The following is a 27,859-nucleotide window of genomic DNA, read 5'->3' as shown; positions in this document are numbered from 1 at the left end:
CACACAAACTGACCAGCAAATGCAACTTTCGAACGCCATTTTTTTCCCCAGCTCAACTGTCACAGAATGGAAAGCACAGGATTGTGGGATATCAAAGGCAGGGAAGGATACAAATCGGGTGCCTTCAAAAATCGATCAGATGAAGGTATCTCTGGAGACAGAAAGTGAAGCTAACATTAGATTCGAACGTGCCTTGGTGCCATCCTGCCTTGAAATGTGTCCTCCGAAGGCAGCCTTTTCCAGGTTTCGGACGCAGCCAAAATTAAGCAAGGGTATCCACAAGTTTCCTACGCCCCATGAAGCCTTGCATCAAAAGTCTTCCGGTTCGAAGTAAACAAGCGGGACTTTATGCATTTCCATCGTAGTTTATGTGCATGTTTTCGTATCGGATAGAAAATCTATCCGACTCAAACGAGCGCAAACGTTTTTCATCTTGGAGTTTCCATTCAGCATTTTTTGATGCGATATCCCAAAATGCGCATAAAAATAGGTGGATGGAAACATAGCTTATTGACATTCAACAGTTGACAGTCATTCAAGCTATCCAACTTTGCTAACGATTTGGGAACACAACCTCAACAGACTTTCAAAAGGGTGAAACAACAGTACCTTTACCCTCCGCTGTAGTTGGTTGGGAGGATGACGTGAAGAATCTCGTATCACGTACGGTAATGTAGCATTTTTAGCTATTTTCTAGATTCAGTAGCCTGTGATGGTAAGGCAATGAGCAATTTGAAAAGCTCAGAGGCGTATCAGTATCTGTCGGAAACGATCTAAAAGTGGACATTGAGCCGAGCCTGAGCCTACACGTATCCCATCACAAGGCATGGGTGCTAGCATCAGTGACAGGTGAAGTACAGACAGCGGGTTGTTCATGTATTAGGGCCAGGATGCTGTTGTAGTCATACAGCAACACTTTTGTGGAAGGTCAGTAAAGTAAAAAAGGGCAATTAAGGACACGAAAATTGTATTGTTTATTGTATTGTGATATTATTAAAGGTCCCACGGCATGGCATTTTTCTATTATTTTATAATGTTTCCTGAGGTGTACTTATATTGTTAGTATGATTTTTACATCAAAAAATGTCATAATTTAGAAATAAAAGGCATTTTTTTAATACTGTTATTACCCCTCTGGCTGAATGTCCTGTTTCAAGGGGCGTGTCTGCTGTGAGACTTCAGTGAAAACGCCCACTGTTGCGATTGGCTTACATCTTTGCATTTGAAATGAGTGTTAGATTATGTTGCGGAGGGGGCGTGGTTTAGCGAGGCATTGCACGCACTGCATGCATGAGAGAGAGAGAGAGGCTGACTGCGCACTCGTGAACCACGGAGAGCTGGAGGAAGTTTTATTGTACTGAGATGTTGAGAGCGCTGTGCTGTTAGCGCAAGCTTATTTGTAGCTGAGAGTTCTGAATAAACAGTCCCAGTCACGTCGACTCTGTCTTCCACCTTATTCTACGAACTTTGTAACACATGTAATGTACCATTACAGCTGTCGAGATGAACGAATCGTCAAAGTGTGGATTATAGCATTATTTTATGATCTATTCCGATCATATGAAAGGCTGCAGTGATGAGTAGACAGATAGTCTGTTGATCGCGTGAATGCAGTGATCTCGTCATTGCAACGCGTTTTCTCTCACAAAATGCTTTGACCACAACTAACAGCAAACACAACATCAATATGAATACAGTAAGAGCTTCGCTGTGCTGCATAACAGCATCATTCCTTATAACGGCAGTTTGGGCAAGTGTGCAGATATACTTGCGCCATGTGATTGACAGCTCCGGACATTATAAAGAGTGTTCTTTGATCGCTCTCTGTAGTGTAATGACTTAAAAAACGGATTTGTTTCATGCTACTAACAGAAATGATCGTTTTAGTCACTGGCTTGATTCACTGATGCAGTATGCTTAGGGCATCAAGACGGCGATCATTAAACGATCTAGAAAGAAAGTCTGAGTGAACTTGAATAATTAGCTACACAACAGAAATCACTGATCAGAGATCAGCCATTAATGAACACTGTTACTCACTGTTTGTCGCTGTGCTGTCGAATCCATATCGTAAGTCTGTTTGTAAATCCTGTGCTGACAAACTGACTCCATTTTCTCAGAATGCTCTGGGTGGGCAAAGCGGAGGAAGGGGAGGTAACCTTTCCTGGTATGACGTCATAACAGGAAAATTCAAGATCAGTTCGTCTGAGCTGTCATTTTCTCAAAGGCAGAGAAAGACAGCCAGAACTCGGTTTACACCCATCAAAAATTCTAGCCACTTGGGGACCATATTCAGGTTAGGGGAACTCATATTAATGTTAAAAAACCTCATAAAATGACATTTTCATGCCATGGGACCTTTAATTAACTAAAAAATGTACTAAACTGAAATGTTTAGTGTGTGTCATTCATGTTGCAAATGTTGCTTCATAGTAACCTTCACTTAACTCTTGTGGCACCATCTGATAAAAAAAAATAAAAAATAGTAAAAATTACCATTTTGAAACCTTGCCAATGATCCGAAAAACACTTAGCCTCTTCACTAACTAGCACACAAAATACCATTGGTATACTACTTCCGTCGCCTCACCGGAAGTTGTACCCACATTCTTTTTTACAGTTGCGCCCCCATCCAGACAGGTGGATGGAGTTACATTCAAGTTACTTTAAGGCATGATATTTTCTTTATGTCATTTTAGTAATCAAATTAAGGGATTTAATTAGGGAGTTAAGGGATTGTACAAAGTATTGACTACAAGGGGGTCAATTGAAGTGCAACTTTAATGTGCATTTTTTTGATGGAAAAACAGGATGCAGGTTATTTTTACGATTCCGCTGTTAAAGTTCACTTCTGATTTGCATAATGCCATACATGACCTATGCATTCTCCAGTACCCAGTGGGTAATCTCATTGTATGCATTGTGTTGTGACATATTCAAATGTGGATCAAACCCTCATACAAACATTCCCCAATCTGTGTTCTGGATTGTGGTTTAAACGACAGACCCGCTGCTTACAGCTGGCCTAATGAGAGAGTGAGTCTTGAGGGGTGTTACATAACCACACAGGGTGTCTGTGCACAAGTGGAAATTATTAAAATAAATACCGCCATTCCTTATACTTTCTACCTGGCGCTGTTTTACAGTGTGCATATTAAATCCGGTGCAGTTATAGTATCAAGTAACCTTCAAAATCTTCACCCTCTCTCAGCGCCTGCCTCTTCTTTTTGCTGTATTAAGGAGAGAGAGGGAGAGAGTGAGATGGAGAGAGAAAAGACAGAAAGAGAGAATCCCCCGTTCGGTGGTGTGCCTTTCCTACTGCTGTCAGCTGAATTGCCTCATCCAGCAACAAAGCATAGCATATTTCTCCCTGCATGCCTGATGCCCATGTGTGCGTACGAGTCCCTAGCCCAGAGAGACCGATACGGCAAGCTGCCGCAATGCTCTGCTGGGAGCGCGTATCGAGGGATGTGATCCGCCTCTGACTCTTTTCTTCCTCATCTTGGTTTCCTTTCCTTAAGAAGCTTTGCTGCCACACCAATCCTTATGCCACACAATACCTGCAATGTTTTTTGCATGTTATTGTGCACTGAGGTCCAATGTGAAGGTAAGACCATGCTGTGAGTGTGAACTTTTGTGTGTACTCTACATGTGTGGGTGTCACATGGTGCTGTACGATTGTACAACGTGGCTGCACAGGTGGCTGTGGCATCTGTGAATCGCCACACCAGGATATTTTTCTGTCAAGCTTGAATTTTTACATAAATTGTTTCGTGCTGTGATTTTCTGCAAGTAATAGGGGAGGTTTATCAAAAAGCATTGTAGGTTTTTGACAGCCATAGTACCAGCATGAAATGCTTAAAATTATGACGAAAATCTCTCAGAAGATTAAAGTGTAGATTAGTTTATTAGTGTACTTGTTTTCTTTTATCTGTATTGCCTATATTCATCTCAAATATGACAACACATACGCATCTACACTATTGTTTTTTTGTGTGTGGAAAAAACACAGAAAGCCGTGTCACAGGCAGCTCGCAAATATTGAGTTTTAAGTGTTGTGCTCGTCTTGGCAAGTATCCTAGCAAATAGGGGTGTGCATTGGCACTGCCCTCACAATTCGATTCGATTACGATTCACCAGGTTACGATTCGATTCAATTCGATTCTACGATGCATTGCGATGCATCAAAATTCTACTGCACACAACAAGGCAAATTTTTAATCAGTCATGAGGCAATACAAGCAGTCAGATATTGAACAAGAGATTGTATTGGCTGCTATGTGTGTATTATCACTCTCCTGTATCTTTGACATAAATGTCATTAAATAAAATAAAATTGAATGGTACAGGGTATTGGATATGGCATTTTCAAACCTGAAAAAGAAAACATATATCACTGCTTTCAGTGCTTTGAATGAGTAATGTTTCTCTTCTCTCTGCTTTAGAACCATTTGAAATTATATAGAGCAATAATAACCAACTAAGCCAACTTTTTCCAGCAGTGAACATAAGTGTTTTTTTTTTACACACAGTAAAAAGCTCTAAGACAGGGCACTTCATGAACTCCTGTGCAAATATTAATCCGTTATTACAGTCACACTATTGTAACAACAACCACCACCCAGGCACCCAGCAATAAAAATATTCAGTGCAACACACACAGTAACGTTGACACTAGGGACTCGTCAATTCTCGTGCTTGATTTTAGTGTGGCAGGCGCGTTAGCAGGGTGTAAGCAGCGCATATTTTTTTCGGCGCCCATGTTAACAGATTAGAGCATTCACATCGCACGCAGAGGCGGCGCAGCAGCGCATCGCATCGCAGGAGCAGAAGCAGCAGTGCCGCGATCGTTTCGGCACCGAGTCTATTTTTGCCGCGCTGCTCACGCTGATTTAAAGCCACAGTGGATTGTTCTTGATCAAAACTGACCAGATTAACATGGAAAATAACAAATTTCACCATGAAATCATGTAGTGAAGTGCCCCGTGTGTTTCACAATCACAGCATATGCTGCCCATCATAAATCAAGAGACAGACGGGGCTCAGAGGAGAAGACCGGAAAATGTGACATAATGTACAATATTTGTCTGTATTTGCAATATCTACGCGAGACAAACGCTGCCAGTGTGAATCCACAATGGGCGCGCGGGCTCCTGCTCTCCATACCCACCGCTCCTGCCCTGCTAACGCGTGCGGTGTGAAGCCGGCGTCAGAATCCGAAATGTGCCCAGATGTCCGCTTTCCAAGCTTTGGGTGCGTTTTTAATTACCCGTCTATCGCGGTCATCTCCCTCCGCCTCAGCCATCTTGATTGTTGTTGTTATGACCCTGGAAGTAATTGAAACTTCACAACTTTATTGTCCAACTTAAGGCCAGAAAATAAACGGTGACATAATCGATTATGGGACTTTGCCGCATCGATGCTGAATCGTGCATGCCCCGCATTGCGATGCATCGCTGAATCGATTATTGTTGACACCACTACTAGCAAACATAGTAGGTTATGTCTTAAGTGAATGTAAACAGTTGAGAAAGACAACACACGTGTATCAGTATTTTGGATCCGTGCATTATGTCTAAAAGTGACAGCAGCCTAATATTCCTGCTGTCTGTGTTTGTAATGGTAATCAAACAACCAAAGACAAGGAAATCACTCACTGTTCTTGACTGAATAGCTTTTGTAACTTTAAAGTTACACTGTTTTATTTTTTATGTTTACGGGGGTGCAATTATAATATTAGTACGATATTTACATAACAAAATTGTCATAAGTTAGAAATAAAAGCCCTTTTTCCGACCGTGATTTTAGCCCTATGGTTTGAATGCTCTGTTTGTAGGCGTATCTGCTGTGAGACTTCAGTGTAAACGCCCACTACTGTGATTGGCTGCTGTGAAACTTGAGTGTAAATGCCCACTGCTGTGATTGGCTGCTGTGAGACTTCAGTGTAAACGCCCACTGCTGTGATTGGTTGACATCTTTGCATATGAAATATGTATTACATGTGGAACATTTTAGCACGTTTTTATTATTACAGCTCTCAAGGTTAACTAATAGTGAATTTTTTTATTATATTTAGATCGTGGCATGAAAGGTTGCAGTGATGAGCATCGTAGCCGATCACAGACATGTTGAGCTCATGAATGCTGTGATCTCAACATTGCAACTAGATTTCAGCACACTAGCGAATGCTTTCATCATAACCAACAGTGCAAACTCAATGTAAATGAGAGATTTGTTGATTATTATGGGAGTTTTGGCGAGAGTCCAGAACTCAGTCACTGATAAACTTGCACTGTTTGATTGACAGCTCCAGCAATTGCAAAGGGAGCGTCCTATATATAATTTAATCACAGATTATTTTCATCCTACTAAGAGAAACAATGTGAAGTTTAGCGTTTAGTCACTGGTTTGATTTTCTGACACATAGACAAAGAACATCTGACTGTACATGAATCATTACATATCAGAAATCACTGGTCACAGATCAGGCATTAGAATGAACACGGTTATTTGCATTTTGTGGCATCACTGTCGAGTCCATATCGTAAAAGTCTGTTTGCAAAGTATGCGCTGAAATTGTGACTTTTTACCAAAGAATCCACAATGAAATGTACCAAATAAATAATGCTCAACTGAGACATTGTTGAAAATAAATAACCATATGAAGTAAGCGTTGATCTTCTTCTGCAGAGGCGGTCTTTTCTGTCTATTATAGGCACATTTCACAACGAGCCGTTATCTGGGCTTGGTTACAATAAAAGCTGTTTTTGGACTAACAAGGAAGTTTTCAGCTCTGAAACTTACAGGATATTCTTAGTATGATGACCTCTTATAAGTCCAAAGCTCAAGGAAAATTAGAATTCTCTGTTCATGGCCCCTTTAAAAATGATTAATCTTTCATTTATACAGTAAAGATTTAATGCAATATATATATATATATATATATATATATATATATATATATATATATATATATATATATATATATATATATATATATATATATATATATATATATATATATATATATATATATATATATATATATATATAATATAACACACCAAAATGTATTCAACATATTCTCACATTATCACAGTTTATTCGCTATAGTTCAGAAAATGGTAATAAAATATGACAAGAACTCAGAGTTAAATGGGTCAGAACAAATTCATCTTGATAATGTCAGATAACTTTGATAGAAAGGTATGTAATGGATTACAATCAACCAATCAGCTGTTAAATTAAAGTTCACAATTAAATAATAACAATTTAGGTCAACTAATGACCAAGCAATGCTTCATTTTGTTCAGTCTGTGGTGTAAAAGGTTGCATTAGCAATTAAAGAAAAAAACACTGAAGCAAAACATGATCAGGTCAAAATGTCGGGAATCATTTTTGGTCCCAAATTTTTATAAATTGTACTGGTAGTCACTGAATGAAGAATGTTTGGGCATAATATGTCACAGTTTATTTTGCTATCCTCACTTACATAAATTAACTATAGTGTCCTGCTAACCTGGTCCTACCAGAATCTCGTACATTTCATTTGTACTGAGAGTCTGGCCACTCTCCATTGACAAGCATTCACTTCCTTGAAAATTGGAATTTTTACACCCACTAGTAAAAAATTATGTGTCATCATGTGTCTGAATCATTTTTGGGTTGACTATATATATATATATATATATAAATATATATATATATATATATATATATATATATATATATATATATATATATATATATATATATATATATATATATATATATATATATATATATATATATATATATATATATATATATATATATATATATATACACATATACATTGTGAGTTTCTAGAGTTTGGCTACTGAGGAGTGAGAGGTGTTTAATATGTTAGAAACTGTTACTGCACCTGTCAGCCTCACTTCCCCCATCCCCTTCTGCTGACTGAGCAAGAAGTGTCCTAAAAATGCAAGGTGGGGCGGTGCTGCTTGTGACAGTCATCTCCACTTATACACAAACTTTGTTGAAGACCACAGAAAGAAGCTCTGAAACACATGTGCAAATCGACCAATTTTGATATACCTCGGCTGTTCTTTATCCTTTGCATATAGAGATGCATATAAAGATTTTGTTGGGGGCTCGTCCGGGTTTTCTTATGTTGGAAAATTGCTACTTGTCTGGAGGAGGTGGCGTTCTGCTTTCCTCTGCTGCTTGTAATGGATTTATCTGAAGGAAGCTGTGTTCTCGCGCATCAAACTGGCAGTAAACATGATGCAGAGGATGCAGGGGTGGACATGCTGGCGATGGAAAGAGAGGAAGTGTGCAAGTGAAGCCAAAAACCATATGGATGATTTGGTTCCTGAGCATTTATAGTAATAGTTTTTTTTGCAGTGTGTGTTTGATACATGATTGAATGCAAGTGTGTGTGTGTGGGAGTGTGAGGGGTTGCGCATGTGTGGGAAGAGATTAATGCCAGTGTGTGTAGAATCCTGCATGTGAGAGTATGTATGGGGGTGGATGTGTGTAGAGGAGTGAAACTGAGCTCTATCTGTCTTTTTCTCTCTGGCATCAGTGGGCTGTATAATAACACACTTGATCTGTCTATACCAGTGGGCATCTCAAAACTAAAGGCCAGCAGTGTTCAGTAACATTACCCAATACTCTCTCCCACGTCAGCACGGCTACACACAACCTTCCTGCTCATTTTGGAGCATCATGAATCAGTGGACTTGATTTAGCAGTACGGTCTTACAGCCAGTGTTGGGGAAGCTAGAATGATTGGACATCAAGAACACCATTTTAATTGCAATAATATTTCACTTTTTTCAATATTACTGTATTTACATTTACATTAACTATCCGAACAGTGCCATTGGAACCATCTGGTTGATATTTTGACTTTTCTTTACTGTGAATTGTGCTCATAGACTACTTTAGTTTAGTATTCTTTCTTTTTGAGTTTTTAACCAGGGTAATAGTGGTTAAAAATCTGGTCTTCTGTCTCTGGAGTCTGGAGCACTGACTTTCATTTGTAAAGTCATTCATGTCTTTTAAAAAAAAAAAAGAATTATGTTGTTTTTATTGACTACAGGGCAAGTGTTCCATTCGCTGAAATACATAAATAAAACTTAAAGCTGCAGTCCGTAAGTTTTGCCTTTGTGTCGCCATCTCTGTTTGAAACCTGCAATTGCAGTTATTTGCGGAGTTATCATCTGTACGTGAGTTGTGCGTCAGCACGGAGGAGGTATCACTGCACTGGTGTGGATACTGTACTTCAGAATCATAGATTCTAATGCTGTGTGTCCACTAGGGCTGTAACGATTTGTCCAAAAATAAAAACCTCGATTAATTGAACATTTTACCTCGATTACGATTAATGAACGATTAATTTGCTTTTTTTTCTTTCTTTTTTTTTGCCCTCATAAGGTTTTTGAGTAAGTTCCTGATAAGGTTTGTACTGTAAATATGTTCTACTATTAAAGGTGGAATTTTTTTTTTCTAATGAAAAAGTGCATTTCTTTGTGATTTTAAAACACTTGAAGGAAACAGTTCTCTTTCAGCAGTTATTGTCTATGGGGCAGATTTCTGTTTGTTGTACATCAGATAGCTACAGATAAATTGACACAGTAGGTCTACATTACATTTATTTGAATGCATTAATGAGAGAGTGATTGTGTGTGTGAATTACTCATACCGTCTCTATTCATTATGAAGCTATGGTTTGTAGCCTACTTACTTCAAAGGTATTAAAATATATGCTATAACGGTTGAGTTTCTAAGCTACTTTAGTGACTTTACTTTAGTCACAGGACAGCGTTGACACTGCGTTTCTGCGCTCGTCGCTGCGCGCGATCTTCACGTGATGTGCGAGCTACTGTATGAGTGTTCGTTTGTCACAATATATCAGGCATTAGTTCAACATAAATTATACACATCTGATGGTCGAAACTCGCTTTAATGTTCAAACTGGCAGGGCTTAAAACACATACATGACAAAGCTTTGTGAGGACGCAGGTGAAAGAGGTCTGCCTTCAGGGCGCGCGCGTTGTCAGAGACGCGTCACAGCTCGGCTCTCTGTCACAGAAAGATTGTTTTTGAATAGTGCACAATCGCTTTAAATGTTGAAACTGGCAAGCCTTTAAACGCATGTACTTGACAAACTTTATGAGCACGAAAGTGAAAGCGATCTGGCTTCGCGGCTTGCGCGCGCCGTCTATGTGTGTGTGTGTGTGTGTGTGTGTGTCGGTGGCAGCGCGTATAGGCTATAAGAACGGCGATTGACTGACCTGTATATAAACTGTGTAAAACATGCAGTTACTATAGTGATTCTGAGCATCTATAAACAAAGATAACTGCTCCTGCATCTCTCTGTGCCTGCAAACTGCATTTGATGTGACTGACGGGGCGGAGTCACGTGAAAACCGGAATAACCGACATGGGAAAAATACGTTGGTTAGAGGTTCTGAATGTCGGTCTCGGTTATTTTTCGATTAATCGTACAGCCCTAGTGTCCACCAAAGCGTTTTTTCACGCAGATGGCTGGCGTATTCAATTGTTTTTTGTGGAGATGGTGGTCCAGTGGGTTAAACCACTTAACTGATATGCAGAAGGTTACTGGTTCGATCCCAGCGGTCACCACCAGTGTGTCCTTGAGCAAGGCACTTTACTCCATGTTGCTCCAGGGGGATTGTCCCTGTAATAAGTGCACTGTAAGTCGCTTTGGATAAAAGCGTCTGCCAAATGCATAAATGTAAATGTAAAATGTTTTCAATTGTTTTTAGAATACCTTGAGCGTAACAAGGTGCTGAGCGAGTATTTCACACTCAAGCGCTGAGCACTCGCCGTTTTTTACTGGTCGCCGAGAGTTGAAGAATATTCAACTTTGAGTAAAATGCAGCGCTCATCACTGTCACTTTTCACCCAGCCATCCAATCACAGTGGAGATGGGGCGGGACAAATACAACACTGACCAACCGCCCCATTCATTCTGTTTGCACAATGTCAACAGATGAAAACAAGCAGCATAATAATGGAACAAAATAATTTAAAACAAGAGCCAGAACAAATACTTTACATTGTATCTGCATTTTTATATATAATCAATACAGAAACAAACTATCTGTGAAATGAGATAGCACTTCCACGGATATTCCGTATCATAACAAGCAAAGTGTCTCAACTTTAAAAAAATGCTGCACTGCCCAAAAGCTCTCAAGCGCCCACAGCGAGACGTTTTCAGCAGAGCGCCCAGCGTATTCAGCCGGCTAAAAACGCTTTGGTGGACACACGGCCTAAGTCTTGGAGTATAGCCTAAATAAGAACAAGTCTGAACAAGTAAGGAACAAAACATTACAATAATAAATTGCGCTACCAACGGTGAACATCAAACCGTGCAAATTATTATTATTGTTATACTTTGTTCTGAAATTGTTAATGTTAACAGCATTAGCATTGCATGACTAACATTATGTGTATTTAGTGTGTATTCGCATTACCTGTACAGTCTATTCTTTTGCTTTTGACTTTTTGTGAATCTCCAGTTGTCACTGATGGCATTTGGGCCTTTCTGGATTACAATCCGCCATCAAAATGATACGTTTAATTATTCCAGCTGATGTGAGAAAAGGCTATAAATGATCCGCTGAAGAACATGTGGTATACATGCTCCTCACATGCGATAGCCCACTAGCCGGATTCTTTCTTTATGTATACAGACGTGACATAATGACGCAAAGACGCGCTTGCATTTCCCGCGGAAATCCACCATACCACTCAAATTGTAACACATTATTACAAGCTGACTGTTGTGAATGGGGCTATGGTAAGCAGATAGTTTTGAACACTGGCTGCTTGTGTACTTGCTCAAATTGATTTTGGATAATTTTTAACCCATAAAAGTTACAGACTGCAGCTTTAAAGGTAGATTATTACTTTAAACAAAATGATTTTGCCGCTATTATTCACTGTTTTAGAATTTATATTTGGGTTGAAGAGCCAGCTGATGGCAATTAACATGCTGCATATCCTCTCTTCAAGATAATGATAGTCTGAGCCAGGAATAGAGCTAGATTTAGTTCTTTACCCTCTCACATGAAGGAAACACTCTGTCCGAACACATTGTGCACAGTAATGCTCATCATTGTAGCTTTTCCAACCGATGTGTGTGTGCAGCCGGGGACCATAGGGCTTTCCGGCATGTGAATTCAGACTGGGAGAAAGAAGTACCCAGACAGTACTGACCCATCTGCTAAAAATGTTGAGCAAGCTTTGAGTCATGCAGTCATGAATATTTCACAAGGAAATCTTATTCAATTCTGTTGATGAATGCAGTAACGCTTGCAGAGAGTTATGTTCATATCTTCTCCATCCTGGACCTGCAGTGTGTGTGCGAGAGCATTTGATAAATTGTTCTTTTCTTTTCTGAAGTTAACAGCTATGCCCATTTTGTGACAAGAATTTTAATAACTTTATATTTGACTGGATTCAGTGGTGTGGATTAAGGGTTTTGGTCATGGTAGCTTTATTTTGGGTTTCATCTGGCTTTAACAAGCAGTCAAACAGTGGTGTTGATGTTTGATGTCTTTGTTGTGCATTGTGGAATTCTTGCCAGTTCCCCTGGAGCTTTCTTAGAAGCAGACAAGCTTGTGTTCCCTTGTTGCATGTGTTTGTTCATTGCATATATGTGTGGTTTCCGTGTGTTCTCATTAGTGCGGGCAGAGTCACCACCGCCCACTACAGCTTCATTAAACCTGCTGCAGTTCTAACTCTCACACACACACACACACACACACACACACACACACACACACACACACACACACACACACACACACACACACACACACACACAACATTCACGGCTGTCTGTCACTGTATCGCATGCACATATTAATCACACTAGCACAGCTTGTTCCTGTCAGGCTTTGCTAGCAAACACACAAAAATAGCCCATTATAGTTAACCGGTGTAGTATAGATTCTTAAATATTCTGAAGAAAATGTGAGTGGTGTTGCCTGTGCCTGTGCAAAAGTTGCCACCATTATGCCAGGGTGGTTACCAGGTGATTGCTTTGTAGTTGCTAGGATGTCCTGGGTGATTTCCAGGCGGTTTCTCACGGTCTTCTTAAGTCAGAAGAACCCAACATCAAGTCTGTTTTGCATTTTAGTCCCTAGAAATTACCTGGATGTTTGTGTTTAAAAAGCAGGGCGCTGTGGGCAGTGGAATGGGAAAATAAACCTAAAAGGTTTCGAGGCATGTATTTTACAAATAGATGTAATTTTTTTTTTTACAAAAATGCCAACACAAGGGAAAAGCTGCATAGTGGAATTTGGGGTGGGCGATATAAACAAAATCTTATATCACGATATAAGTAATTTTATTTCACGATAACGATATACATCACATAAAACTAATACTAGTCTAAGTAGAAAAAAACCCTTAGCCTTAAGCTTACTGAAGATAAAGAAAGAACAAAGAAACTAATTATACAAGCATATAGGAAAAAAACAAAGACACAAATGAAATGGACCTACCTGAAAAACAAGCACTAGAAATAAGAAACACTACATTAATTGTATAAAGTAATCAAATGTATAAAAAAAACACACCATAGTCCATAGTCTTCACTGTGTAAATTAGATATACATTTATTCTTATTAAAGTTACAAGTGATTCAGTCAAGAGCAGCGAGAGATTTTCTCTTTTTTGTTGTTGTTTGATTAGCATTGATAATGACAGCAGGAACATTTGGACGCTGTCACTTTAAGACCATCTGCATGGATCCAATATACTTGTGCATTTTCTTTCTCAGCGGTTTACCTTCACTTAAGACATAAATGACTGTGCTGACTTGCAAAGACATGGTCATTTTTCACACACAAGTATGTGTATTTAACCGTTCAAGTCCAATTAAAGGATTAGTTCACTTCTAAATAAACTTTTGCTGATAATTTACTCACCCCCCTGTCATCCAAGATGTCCATGTCTTTCTTTCTTCAGTCGAAAAGAAATTACGTTTTTTGATGAAAACATTCCAGGATTTTTCTCCATATAATGGACTTCAATGGGCCCCAAACGGTTCAAGGTCCAAATGACAGTTTCAGGGCAGCTTCAAAGGGTTTTAAACGATACCAGACGATGAATAAGGGTCTTATCTAGCGAAACCATCTGTCATTTAAAAAAATTATTTAAAAAAGTGTAAGTTTTATAAGCACAAATGCTCGCCTTGCTCTGTTCTGTGATACGCGTTTGTGACGTCACGTAATACGCAATTACGGACGGCGTCTCCAGTTAATTTTGGGCAAACTAAAAAACACCTCTAAAACGCTGTTGCTCAGTAACGGTGGAAATCCATTTTGTTCGGTAATGCAGCGAGATGGAAACAGGGTCTCACCAGCTGACTCAATGACTGATTCTAATGGCGGGATTGAAATGGTCCAGTTGTGGCAGCATTGAGATTCTTCCTCTGTTGGCAATGGTTGGCATTTGCCACATGTGCACCACCACGTCTCGTTAGATCTTCGTCTGCCCGATGCTTAAGAGGTGTGCAGCAGTCTCTTCCATCTGCCTAATTTCTTCCTCTGTGTATTCCACTTCAAAAAGGTAGGGCAGGGCAATAAACTCCATCTCATCTTCTCCTCGAAGTTCAAAAATGAGTTGTCTTTCGCTGCTTACTGCGCTTCAACGGTTTAAAATCACCTGTTTTTAAATCGCACTACTTAAAAACGCATACAATAAGCTGTGTACCACGTAACACAGCAACATCACATGAGCATAACTGGGATAGAGATCAACCGGTTAACAAATATTTATCAGTTAATCGTGTCTACTGGTATATCGCCCACCCCTAAGTGGAACGCAACAATGCGTTGTGTGAATGGCCCGTAAGACTGTTGAATCTCTGGTTACGCTTTACAATAGGTCCCATAAGTTAACTTTCTTGCGGTATTTATTTGCCTTTATTTTCATTATTTACAACCCCAAATCAGAAAAAGTTGGGACAGTATGGAAAACGCAAATAAAAAAAAAGAAGTGATTTCTAAATTTACTTTGACTTGTATTTCATTGCAGACAATATGAACACAAAATATTTCATGTTTTGTCTGGTCAACTTCATGTCATTTGTAAATATGCATCCTTTCCTGTCATTCAGACCTGCAACACATTTCAAAAAAAGTTGGGACAGGAGCAATTTAGGGCTAGTAATGAGGTAAAATGGTTAAATAATGATGTGATTTGAAACAGTAAATTTAGAAATCACTTCTTCTTTTTTTTATTTGCGTTTTCCATACTGTCCCAACTTTTTCTGATTTGGGGTTGTAATAAAAGAGCAACTGTTAATTGTTAAGTCATATTAGCTCAGGTCTATTAAATAATCGGAGTATCTATTAACTAGGGGTGTAACGATACACCTATGTCATGGTTTGGTTCATGTCACGGTTTTAGAGCCACGGTTCGGTTCGGTTCTGTTTGCTGTGGAGTCATGGTTCATGGCAGCAATAATGACACTAGATTCACTTTTAACTTAATAACAACAGCAATAATTTAACTTTATACATTGGCTTCAAGTTTTCTTTAGAGCTGTTAGCATAGCTGTCTGCACTGTAGACTAGTCAGAAATAATCTACTCATTTTACCATTTACCATAATGTAAAAAAGCACATTTATTTCATAAAAATTGTTGACACACAAGTAATGTCCCACTGTAGCCTACTTAACAAACACCGACACTTATACCGATTAATAAATAGGCCTATAAGTTAAAGATATTAAAAAGCAGTTTTTGTTAATACGATAAAGTAGCCACCACACTAATTTAAAAATATACAAAATAACACAAAGTGAAAATTAAGTATACATAATGAAAGATGAAAACTGCTCCTGATAAACAGAATGCTTTTATTTCATGACTTGACAAATTGACATCGTGACGTTGCATGCACATTTCTCTTGCGCTTATAATATACAGCGTGACCGTGGGTGGTGTATCGGGGTTTTTCCGTTCGGTTTGGATATATTGTTACACCCCTACTATTTACACCAAGTGCAAATAGCCTGCCTTGTTGGCAAGTGCTATTCACCTAACAATGCCTGTCTGGGAAAAACAAGATAAAAAAATAAAGCGTATTTCAATGTCTTCAATGGTGTAGTCAGTAAAGCATAAGGCTTAAAGATCAAGCTTTTGACGCGATCGACCCGGGTTCGATTCCGCCTTTTGCAGATATTGTAAAGAACTACTTTGACATGGTGTAAATAGAATATATCACTATATATCATTTTTTTCACTTAGTAAATAGCATCTACAGCTATTTGATATCATCTATTGCTAAGAAAATATTCTATTTGCACTTAGTGTTAATAGCCACTGCCTTAAATAATATAACAGATACAACTTGTGATTTTAATAATGTATTATGGCCCATTCACACAAGAACGTTAACTAAAAAGATAACTATAATGATTACTATATTGGCTTGATAACAAAGGATGATAACATGTAGTTTAGTCTGTTAAGTTATTTGAAGCATCATTCATGTTTGTAGCACAACAGTGAAGAATGACTTATTTGACAGGTTAGAGGTGTATTAAAATACAGCATTAGTAATAGTGATGATTACTATTAACTATGTAACTGCTAAACTGTACTCTTGTTGTACCTGTCAATTGTCGGCTTCCTGAGCGGGAACTACGTTACAGTACACTTTTTCCGTGTGTGCTCGTGGCTCCTCTATTGGTTGCTGCTTGGCTGTGCTCCCTGCAGTAGACTTGCTGAGTGCCGCAGAGTGCTGGATGCAGCGGTGAGGAAGTGATTCAGGGCCTCCCCACATCTCTGGCATGCTCACACACACACACACACACATACACACACACAAACCGATGAGCACAGTCTCTGAGTCTGCCCAGAGAAAAGGACTCCACAAACATGAACACCTCTCTACTGTACGATTGAACACTCACTGAAACACACACACACACACACACACTCAGAGAAGCATGCAGGAACAGAAAGTGAAGAGCTCAGAGGTAAGCAAAAAAGACTTTATACATCATGTCAAGTGTGGAGAGGAGGAGGAGGACCATAAAGCTGAAGTGATTAAGTGTCGTTTCGATTCTCTAGTTGTCAGTGTCGTAAACATTGCAAGTTGGCATTGCAAACTGTTGTCGAGAGAGGTTTTCAGTCTGTCGTAAGTAACTCTGCAGCAAAGTGACTCACCCTAAAAGCTTGTGTTGACTCTCTCTTTCTAGTTCCTTTTGTTGTCCTTTTTTTGTTGTTGTCTTTTACGTTCTATTTTCCTTTCACTTCATCTCTTTCCTCTTCCTGTTCCTTTTTTTTTCTTTGCGATTCAAGTATTCCAGAGAGCCAACGAATAAGCACTTAATATCAGCCCTCTCTTTGTTTATCATCATTCTTGCTTTGTTTTTATGATCGTTATTTTATTAGTTACACTCTCTTTTTGACTTAAGTGTGCACCAGCAAGCATGTGGCTGTATAATGAGACTGTGTATGTGTGTGTGCGTTTGAAGCCCATGTGTTTAGGCGGGTGTTTGTGGTGAGATCTTATCCCCCATTGTATTATGCTTTCTCTTGTTTGCTTCATCTGGTGGTGAGGACACTTCCACTCAAAGTTTCTCTATGCACGCGTTTATAATGTTGAGTATACAGAGGAAAAGAAGGGGGCTCAGCACTGAGCCCTGAGGTACACCATTACTTAGCCAGACACCCGACAGGCTTTTGTGGGGACAACGTGACATAATAAAAACAAGAAAGAAAGATAAAAAAGTAGAAAGGGAAGTGGAATGAATAGAGATTTTTGTGAGTTGAACATGTTCCCAGTCTGTGTTCACACGGTCTCTGTTGATCAGCTCCAATCAGGATCTCTGACTACATCCTTCATCCGTCTGCCATCTCATCTGCTCCCCTCAGAATAACGCCATTGTTCACACGGGCTCTCGTGTTTCGGCCTGGCTTCACTGCTGTTTGGACCCAGACTGTGTGTGTGTGTGTGTGTGTGTGTGTGTGTGTGTGTGTGTGTGTGTGTGTGTGTAAGAGAGAGAGTGCTCATGTTACCCCCTTACTGTGCCTTGTTAGAGTGGTAAACATGAGCAGCTTACAGATGCAGGGTCTGTTCCTGTATATCAGTGACACACGCATACACACAAGTGTTATAGGGTGCACAGCTTCAAAACTTTCACCCACTACTATCTTCCATTGGATCAGAATAGTTGATTTAACTCTTTATATGGGCCTCCTTGTTTTATAAGCCTATTTAAATATAAAATGGGTGTTTTGAAACTTTTAGAGGAAAATGCAACACATTTTTGAGACGTGCCAGTACCGATTTTAAGTTCTCTTTTGTGTCTTATAGTGCTTGAACGGACAAAAACACACAATTGTCAAAATTCCTGTTTTTTGGTGAGTATTCTTGTAAGCACGGTATTAAATGAGTGAAAAAGGCCTAAATGAATGTAAAAAGTTGAGGGGGAAAACGGATGCGTGTCAGATCCGCGTTGTGTGTGTCGGGTCTTAAAGTGACAGCAGCCTAATTTTCTGGCCTAAAAGGACTGATTTTGTGGCAACTTTTCTCTATATTTGTGGTATTTCTTGTGTAGTTTTTCAGTGAAAATACACCACAGTCAACATTCTTCTGACCACAAGAACCATTGGGCTCTGTAATTCTTAATAGGAGAACTTAATAATTACTTAAAAATATAATTTCAACATTTTATTTCAAATGTAAAACCAAATTAAATAAAAAAAGACAACAATAATAAAACGTTACATTGCAATGCCACAGGATTTTGTGAAATTATGGGGCACGTTATCTGGCCCTCTAGGGTCTGGGGGCATGCTTCCCCTTTAGAAAATGTTTTGTATTTTAAAGGTATCAATCAATTTTGTATATATTATGTATCAAATATGACACAACAGGCTTTTGAGGCACATTAATCTCTCATCATTACAGGCCAATTGCATTGCATTGTGTTTTTCTCCAATAAAAATTATAGCGCTTTCATCATAAAACTAAGCTTACTAAGACATATTACTGGGAGATATAGTGACAAATGATATGTATATGCATTTTATGCAAGTAGTCTGCTATACTGTTATACAGATCTCATTGATTTCCATTTTTGGCCATATAAATAACAACTGCAGCAAATTGCTATTTTTGCTCAGTTTGGGCAGTAAAATTTAACTGTTTTTCCCCCTCCATATTCTGACCATATCATACTATATGGCCTGATGTATGACAAATGACAAATATATGGGTTGATATGTTGGTATTTTTTTATCATATAACAAAAAGAACCTTAAACATAACAGTAGCCTAGTTTTGAAGAATACACAAAATGTATAAGGTTAACAAATGTTTCATGGATTAAAGGGGAAAAGAACATAACTATAAGTTCAAAAATAAAGAATCAGTACACAATTCGGTGTCAGAAAGTTTAAGTAGTAGCCTACTGTGTTTACAGGGGTAACCCTGGAAACCGCTATATTAATGTCGCTCCATAAACACCACCTACTGTCAAGTCTCCTTCACTCCTTCCGTCTTGCTCCTCGTCCATTTCTGAGCTCCTGAGAGCGACCCATTCTTTCACAGATGTTTGTAGAAGCGTCTGTATGCCTAGGTGCTTGATTTTATACACCTGTGGCCATGAAAGTGATTTGAACACCTGGATTCAATGATTTGGAGTGGTGTCCCAATACTTTTGGCAATATAGTGTATATGACATATAATGAAGTCATTAGGGCCAACCATAAAAAAAGTATTTAATCAGTGCACTATAAGTGATGAAAGGACTTAGGACCTGTCCCAAATGGCACCCTAAACCCTCACAGTCTTCCTCGAAGTCCGCACTTTTTTACAACGTAATGCCACTTTGACTGCCGGGTAGAACAGGGTTTCCGCTGGGTCTTAAAAAGTCTAAAAAGAATAGAATTTCAAAATCAAAATTTTAGGCCTTAAAAAGTCTTAAATTCGTGGAATTATTCTGTTCTAGGTCTTAAATAATTTTACAGGGGCCGGTTGCATAAACTGCTTAGACTAGTCTTAAAAGTTAGTCGTCTATTTTTTTCTTCAAGACTGTACTTAACTTTTTAAAGTCAATTACATAAAAAGTTAGATTGGTCTAATTTGAATCAGAAAAGTTAGACTGATTACCTCTTGACTAATTGCTAGTGTGTCAAATTAGTTCTTAAGACATAGTCTAAACATAAAGGCTAAGTTTATGCAACTGGCCTGTGCTAACGCTACCTCTAATGCTCATTGAAATGCTTCCGCAGCGCTCTGGAATGTTTTGTTTTTTAATTCTGTGGTGTTGTAGTTCTTTCTTTCGCTAGTCCAAATATAATTAGCTGTATTACGACTACAAATGAGACCAATATGTAACTTATATTGCAGCTAATCAGCTTTCGTGTTATTGGCGCGAGTCTCTTTCGGATTGTACCACAGACACATAAAATGGATTTTATTCTTCAGCTAATAGTCCTAAAGTTTTTCGCATTTCCGCGATTACTAAATACAATGAAAAATCAACAATACATTTTTTGAGATCCTGCATAATTTGTAATTTCTCCGCAAAATAATGGAGAGAAACCAAAATAAACAAGATTTATGCATTTGGTTTGTTCTATTGTCATGTGTGAATATTGTGCATCTAATATAATACATAATATAGTAAATGTGGTATCCTAATTATGCAAACTTCTGGAAATTACCACCACAAATTCAGTCATTTTGATCTCAAAAATCACAAAAAAATGCGAAATCCTGGTGGGATTGAGCTATGGGGAAGTGCAAGTTTATCGATACAAGTTTATCGATTTGTTCAACTTGAATAAATTAATTTACTTTGCAAGTAGTTTTGTGACTCCATTTCCTTTAAATAGGTCTTAAATTTAATTCATAATGGTCTTTAAAAGGTCTTAAAAAGTCTTAAATTTGACTTAGTGAAACCTGCAGAAACCCTGTAGAAGTCCTCTGCGTAGCTCGCAAACTTGCGGGCTCAGCTGAAGTGCGCATCGAGGGCGCATAGCAGCCGCAAACGGGGTGCTCACGAGCACCCTTCTGTAAGCTTAAATGACGAATGGGACACCCTACGGTCTTGTGGACTTAGCGGACATGCGCGCGCAGCGGCCATTGTAAGTCCACAAGACCGAAAGTGTACATGAAGTGTGCCATTTGGGACAGGGCCTTACTGATATTCGCCCCGCTATTCACCTCCTTCTTAACTATTGTAATGATTAAATTATTGACATTTCACTGTCAGGACTAATTGACAGAGATGCTGAATATGGGGAGGGTTCGTGACCCCCAGAAATGTGCTGTAAGCACTTTGGTTGAGTTTTTTTCCTCTGACTGTGCTCTTCTTCTAGTCTAGAAGGCCTTCAGGCAGTATATGAGGAGGAGTGTACCCAGATAGGAGGATGACAGGGGGCCAAGATGCTCGTTCTCACAGTGTCAGCATTTTCACCGTTTTCTCACTGCTTTGGTCATCAAACTCATGTGTTGTTTGTTAATTATTTTTTGTGAAATTGTGCTTCTATTTTAAAATCACTGCTACAGTGAGACGCTGGGAGGGATAGGCTCGTGCTGTGTGTCCTTTAGCTGCCGGTGGCATCACAAGAACTTACTCATTACGGTTACATGCAACCTGGATTCTGCCATGAGGCAGGACAAAATTAAACTCAACTCAACTGGAATTCTGGATCTCTCTCTACTTAGTGACTAAATTTGGTTTGAAATTGTTTTAGTCAAGTTTTGTTCAACGATCTAACCCAGCATTAAAGGAATATTCGGGATTCAATACAAGTTAAGCTCAGTTGACAGAATTTGTGGTGTAAAATTGACCATCCTTCCTTCAAAAAAAACTATATTATTTTTTAAATTGAGGTTACAGTGAGGCACTTACAATAAAAAAAAGGCAATGCCATCCATTTTTAACCGTTAGAAGCAGTATTATTTTAGAATTTTGTAGTATTTATTACTTACACTAACCTAAAGGATTATTAGGAACACCATACTAATACTGTTTTTGACCCCGCCCTTTCGCCTTCAGAACTGCCTTAATTCTACGTGGCATTGATTCAACAAGGTGCTGAAAGCATTCTTTAGAAATGTTGGCCCATATTGATAGAATAGAATCTTGCAGTTGATGGAGATTTGTGGGATGCACATCCAGGGCACGAAGCTCCCGTTCCACCACATCCCAAAGATGCTCTATTGGGTTGAGATCTGGTGACTGTGGGGGCCATTTTAGTTCAGTGAACTCATTGTCATGTTCAAGAAACAAATTTGAAATGATTCGAGCTTTGTGACATGGTGCATTATCCTGCTGGAAGTAGCCATCAGAGGATGGGGACATGGTGGTCATAAAGGGATGGACATGGTCAGAAACAATGCTCAGGTAGGCCGTGGCATTTAAACGATGCCCAATTGGCACTAAGGGGCCTAAAGTGTGCCAAGGAAACATCCCCCACACCATTACACCACCACCACCAGCCTGCACAGTGGTAACAAGGCATGATGGATCCATGTTCTCATTCTGTTTACGCCAAATTCTGACTCTACCATCTGAATGTCTCAACAGAAATCGAGACACAACAGACCAGGCAACATTTTTCCAGTCTTCAACTGTCCAATTTTGGTGAGCTTGTGCAAATTGTAGCCTCTTTTTCCTATTTGTAGCGGAGATGAGTGGTACCCGGTGGGGTCTTCTGCTGTTGTAGCCCATCCGCCTCAAGGTTGTGCGTGTTGTGGCTTCACAAATGCTTTGTTGCATACCTCGGTTGTAACGAGTGGTTATTTCAGTCAAAGTTGCTCTTCTATCAGCTTGAATCAGTCGGCCCATTCTCCTCTGACCTCTAGCATCAACAAGGCATTTTCACCCACAGGACTGCCGCATACTGGATGTTTTTCCCTTTTCACACCATTCTTTGTAAACCCTAGAAATGGTTGTGCGTGAAAATCCCAGTAACTGAGCAGATTGTGAAATACTCAGACTGGTCCGTGAGGCACCAACAACCATGCCATGCTCAAAATTGCTTAAATCACCTTTCTTTCCCATTCTGACATTCAGTTTGGAGTTCAGGAGATTGTCTTGACCAGGACCACAACCCTAAATGCATTGTAGCAACTGTCATGTGTTTGGTTTATTAGATAATTGCATTAATGAGAAATTGAACAGGTGTTCCTAATAATCCTTTAGGTGAGTGTATGTATGTATGTATGTATATATATATATATATATATATATATATATATATATATATATATATATATATATATATATATATATATATATATATATATATATATATATATATATATATATATATATATATATATATATATATATATATATATATATATATATATATATTTAGCTTTCATTTTTATTTTCATTTTAGTTGTTTTAATTACTTCAGCTAAAACGTACTTTATTTTGTTTTGTTTCCACTTCAACAATTCTATAAATTAGCCGTAAAGCAACTTAATTGGACAGTATTTGTGGGGTTTTTGTCAATATGTTGCACTTGCCATGGCAACTAAGCTGTAAAAATGTAATGTTATTGTTTTAAAAATAATGTTATTGTTTACTAGGGCTGGATGATTAATCGAAAACTAACCGAAATTTAGAACCTCTAACCGACGTAATTTTCCCATGTCGATTATTTCGGTTTTAGTCACGTGACTCCGCCCCGTCAGTCACATCAAGTGCAGTTTGCAGGCACACGGAAAGATCTTTGTTTATAGATGCTCAGAATTACTATGGTAATTGCATGTTTTACACAGTTTATACAAGTAAGTTAATCGCCGTTCTTATATGCGCTGATACACACACAGAGGTGGCGCGCGCAAACCCCGAAGCCAGATCACTTTCACTTGCGTTTTCATTAAGTTTGTCAATTAAATGAGTTTAAAGGCTTTCCAGTTTGAACATTAAAGCGATTGTGCACTATTCAAGAACAATGTTTTGGGAAACTTCTTCGTTCAAGGCTCATGAGCTTTTTTCTGTGACACGGAAAGCCGAGCCGCATCGTGTCTCTGACAACGCGCGCGCCCTGAAGCAAGCCAGATCACATTCACTTGCGTCCTCACAAAGCTTTGTCATTTGTATGTGTTTTAAGGCCTGCCAGTTTGAACATTGAAGCGATTTTAGACCATCAGACTTCACGTGCTGCGCGTTGGGCACCAAGTGCTCAGGGGGGCACCATAAGAAAATGCTCTCTCTAACCCCCTCACTGTAATCCAGATATATATTTGTGTGGTAATCAACATTGAGCACGTTTATGTGCACACCAGTGCGCTGATAACCCACAAGAGTTAGCTTATTGAAATAACCTGTTGTCCGGGTTTACAGGCAAACCAATAACCAGACAACGCAAGTGAACAGCGTTTACAAGACTACAGGTTATTTCCTGGTAGTGATGTCAAAATGTAATAATATGCATATCTGACTCGGAGTATTTAATTTGTTATGTCGGTTGTGATGTTAAATAAAGCTTTCAAAACTGAAGAAAAGTATTGCAACATGTCAGGGGAAACTTAGGGCTCATATATTATCCTCTCATGCAGCTACAGATGCAGCATTCTGACTGTACCACTTCTTCTGCTGCACGAGATCAGCACTTTTATCATTTTTGTGGGGTTTTTTGGTCAAGAAAGAGTCTTGAGTGTGCAATATATTTCCTCCTCCCTACTGCAAAACACTTTCTCTGTCTTGGCGCCCTATTTTAACGATCTGAGCGCATGGTCTGAAGCGCATGGCGCAGGTGCGTGTCCCAATCCACTTTTGCTAGTTTAACGACTGAAAAAGACGATCGGCACGCCAGGCGAAGGGTCTAAAGCAGGGGTCTCCAACAAGTCGCTCGCAAGCTACCAGTAGCTCGTGGCCTGATTGGTGGTAGCTCGCCAAGACGTACTTTTCATCTAATCAGAGTGAGCTAATATAGACAGGTGTCCCACCCCCTCCAACGCACAAATGTAAATGTAAACATGCAAATGTAGGGATGTCACAAGTACCGGTACTTGACTTCGGTACCATGGTAGTGAAATTTTTTTAATGTGACGATACCAGCATTTCTGTAGTACCGGTAGTACCGACTCCCGAGTTACCTGCAGATGCGTTGCCGCTTCCGTGTTTATCTAAGTGCAGGACTCTAGAATGTAGCCGAATATATACTAGTGTCTGTGAATATTAAACTGCAAAATACTATTTAAATATTACTCCTGCATGTTCTGCGTCTCTGTGGGCACACACAAACACACGCGCGTGACACTCGCTCACTGTCTTTGTAGTCCCTGCCATTAAATTAGGACCTAACCCTCATTTTAAAAAAAAACATGAACACAAACACACAAAGGTCAATTTAAAGGCAACCCGTCAAAATAAAAGTTTCGGTTTAACGTGAAGAAATTGACTGAATATATTAGGCTACTGTTGTAGCCTACAGTAGATTTAACTACGTCTCTATGTAATAATAATAAGTCTCTACTAATAATAATAATATGCCTAGATGGTTGCTTATTTTTCACTGGATCTTTTTTTTATAAACAATGTTTACTTTTAAACAGCATACAGCCTATTTACCTATACTGATTGTCATCATAAATAATAAACATATTAAATTAAATATATATATTTTTTAAATAGTTAAATAAAATAAAAAAAATTAAACTTTTGCTGTGGTAGCAAAATTGATACCAAGTAACGTTACCGTAAAAGTTTCATGGTATTGGTACTGACTACTGGAACTACTACTACACTCTTTCAGGTGTAAAACAGTTTGGATAGTTGTTAATAAATCAAAATAGTAAATCTCTGCGACTTTCATTTTTTAAAAAGTAGCTCTCAAATGAAAAAAGGTTGGAGACCCCTGGTCTAAAGGGTTGTACCTATAGTCTCTTAATGAGTCATGGGTGTGTTTTGGGCCTAACGTGCAATAAACCAATCAGAGGCTCAACTCCCATTCCCTTTAAAAGCCAGTTGCGCTTGAACCATGGCGGATTCGCTATCAACATGGTGGGATTTGTGAGCGGAAAGACTAAACACTTCTCCAGAGAGGAATCCTTTTATTTTTAATATTTAAAAATGTTTGTGTGCTGCTGCGCATCCCTGTGTGTGTAATAAGCAGAATGTGTACGTGCCTTGTGCACCTGCCTATAGGCGCATATTACTAACACAGCCTTTAAATAACACAAAAAATACTGGGCTATTGACTTTAGAGCAGGTTTTTGTTGGTCAATGGCGCAGTCGTTTTCAGTTCCTCAAAATAGCAACACGCCAACAATGCGCCTGAACACACCTGGTCTTCAGACCAGCCGAACAGATGGATCGAGTGCATTTGCTATTGACGCTGGGCGTGAAAATGATAGACAATTGACGATCGGTTTATCCTTAAGCAGTTTATGACCTTAATCTGATTCGTACTGAACCTGGAACACATAATAAATCGAGTTCAATAAAATCAAAATGAGGTCTCTGCTGCTTGAAGATGTCTCAGGTGTGAGCCGAGGAGTTGCCCCTACTCCGTATTGTTTTATTGGAGATAATTGCATGTTGCTGGGTGTGTACTAACAGCATTGCCATGATTAATAGAGTGATTAGCCAAGTGCTACGGGCTGTTGTGTGGAGAGAGGGAGATGCTGCATGGGAATTTTAATTAGGTTTTCCATGTTGTGTGAGTAAACCCACGCTGCAGGCTTATATAACCAAAAGCCACATTTACGATTTGTAAAGCAGAGTATTTTTAGCATTATTTTTGAAAGCAAGATCCATATCTGGACTCTAATCCGTTCTGTGAAGAATCTGTTTGCTCCATTTTCCAGCGTATTGTTCATTACCACACAGATCCCAAAAAAGTGGAAGTACGAAGACACGCAGACTGTAAGGTTTGTTCATTTATCCATATACAGAGTTAATGAGTTTATCATGAGAGGCACTGTAAGGTGTACATTGAGGTGTATATACAGTTCTGCCATAAAGGAAGTCAATGGAGATTTCTTTGGAGCTATCAATCTAAAGGGCTTTTTTAATACTGCACTTAACCCAGAGTAATTGACGTTTTAAAGCCAGATATTATGACCAGGATTATGTTTACCCAGGTTTTTGATGCAATGGGTTATGATTTCAAATGTGGAAAGCCTTCATGTAGTCCTAATAATGGCTTAATAATAATGGAAAAATTCAATGAGATAAACTTAGGACACCGTAGTAGTCGGTTTTATTGAGTTACTTGAAGTCTTCTTGCTCTTCTTTTAATGTAGTTCCCAAGAGGTGTCTCAGAGCTCAAATCTAATTGTCATTTACCACTGTAATTAAACGGCCTGTAAAAACCTATCAAACTTCTAATTAATTTCCAGTCTGCTCTGGATCCTGTGTCCACAGGCAGCTTGGCCTCAAACTTCACTGTTCTGGGAATACCTCTCCACATCATTCAGACTTTGCAGCTGGAATTTGAGTGCCAGGCAGAAAAAAGTTAGCGTAACTTTTATTGTCCCAGCATCTTGATGCTGAATTTGGAGCAGACATAGCGCTGTGTAAAGAGAAAATGTTGAGAAAATGAGATTTTATTAATGACTGTGGGTTACAATCTCAAAGGTTCTACACAAACCATAGTATTGATTTGCAAACCCATAAAGTCCATCTTAACTGCATCATGATAGATTTACGTGAACAGACCTTTAGCTCCTAGCCCTTAATGCTATTGGCAGGTCGGGTCTCTTCTTCCTGTTTTGCTGCAGGCCAAAGCAAATGACACATAGAGGAAGAGGTGCATCTATTTCAGCCTGCACCACTGAGTGCTGATGCTTCACTGTTTTACCGTAATGTAGCACAGTCTGAGGCCAGACTGGATCTT

General features: G+C 39.0%; 1 protein-coding gene across 3 annotated transcripts in view; it reads left to right on the top strand.

The window, feature by feature from the left end:
- Nucleotides 1-27,859, top strand: part of dlg2 (discs, large homolog 2) — a 394,149-nt gene that overhangs the window by 102,661 nt on the left and 263,629 nt on the right. The gene's annotated exons all lie outside the window — the stretch shown is intronic.

Source organism: Gobio gobio (genome assembly GCF_949357685.1).
Source record: "Gobio gobio genome assembly, chromosome: 22".
In the NCBI taxonomy this organism is placed as follows: domain Eukaryota; kingdom Metazoa; phylum Chordata; class Actinopteri; order Cypriniformes; family Gobionidae; genus Gobio; species Gobio gobio.
Note: the sequence above shows the minus strand (reverse complement) of the source record. Positions and strands in the feature narration are given on the sequence as shown.